Below are 1,514 nucleotides of genomic sequence, written 5' to 3' on the forward strand. Positions count from 1 at the left end.
ATTTTGACAAACAAAACCCAGTCAATGACAGAGGGTGCTGAGACATTGCCTGAGAAAATTTATATAGTTGAATGTATTTATCAGACTCTGTCAAAGGGTTACAATACATTGACTGATAGAATGTCTCTCCAGGAAGGTAATATGCATGCTATAAAAATTATGTCCAAGGATGAAACATTATCTTTACTGCACAGACTTCATACCTTGAAATCCTCAATGAGGTCATTAAAACAGAATACTGGACAGGAGATGCAGACTTTACAATAGGCAGTGGTAAAAAGATTTGAAAAGATTGAGGAATTTATCAAATGTGATGACTAGGGACAAAAGGTACAAAGACAAAATGTAGCCTCGTCAATATATACCAAACTCTGGGATAGCTTACCCAGAGTTTTATCTGCTTTTCCAGTGATATCATCAGAAAGAGCATCTGGCACCAAATACCCTAAGGTTGTCAAAGAATATACATGGGAGCCCATACATATGACTGATCTAAAGGAAATTAAACAAGCAATTATATCTTATGGAAAACATTCATTCTTCATTAGGGAAATGGTCAAAACATGGGCTTCAAGCAACAAAGCAATGCCACAAGATTGGATTCAGTTGCTTTGGAAGTGTTACTAGAGAGAAGAAGTGAAAATTTTAGAGCAACAGGCAAAAGCAAAATTTCCCAAGATCAAATTCTGGGTGAGGGACTGTACTCTGATCCTCAGGATCAGGCTCTTTATGATGAACACACCTTGTCCATATGTAGCACAGCAGCTTTAAATGTTTGGGACAGGATTCAGGAACTAGAAAAGGGAATTGAATCATATGTTCGGGTTAAACAGTGTCAAAGAGAACCCTTTAGTGACTTTTTATAAAGATTAACTAAGGCCAGGAGGTGGTGGCGCACGCCTTTAATCCCAGCACTTGGGAGGCAGAGGCAGGTGGATCTCTGTGAGTTCGAGACCAGCCTGGTCTACAAGAGCTAGTTCCAGGACAGGCTCCAAAGCCATAGAGAAACCCTGTCCCGAAAAACAACAAAAAAAAAAAAACAAAAAAAAAGATTAACTAAGGATGTACAGATAGGGCTAACAGACTCAGAAGCTAGACATGTACTAATTGGATCTTTGGCTTTTGAGAATGCCAACTTAGAATGCAAAAATATCCTTTGGCCTTTAAAGGTCAGATCAGCACCAATGGATGAATGGATCTTGTACACAATGAATATTGAGACACTTGACTATAGCTTGGATAGGAGAAGCAATTTCCAATGGTATGAGAAAACATCAAAATACCAAATGTTTTATTTGTGGTAAAATAGAATATCTGAGAAGGGATTGTAGACAAGAAATTCCTAAGAATAATGTCTCTTCTAGAAATGGAAAGAATAAGCCGGGCAATGGTGGCGCACGCCTTTAATCCCAGCACTCAGGAGGCAGAGACAGGCAGATCTCTGTGAGTTTGAGACCAGCCTGGTCTACAGAGCTAGTTCCAGGACAGGCTCCAAAGCCACAGAGAAACCCTGT

The sequence above is a fragment of the Microtus ochrogaster genome, unplaced genomic scaffold, assembly GCF_000317375.1.
Source record: "Microtus ochrogaster isolate Prairie Vole_2 unplaced genomic scaffold, MicOch1.0 UNK2, whole genome shotgun sequence".
Taxonomy (NCBI): Eukaryota; Metazoa; Chordata; class Mammalia; order Rodentia; family Cricetidae; genus Microtus; species Microtus ochrogaster.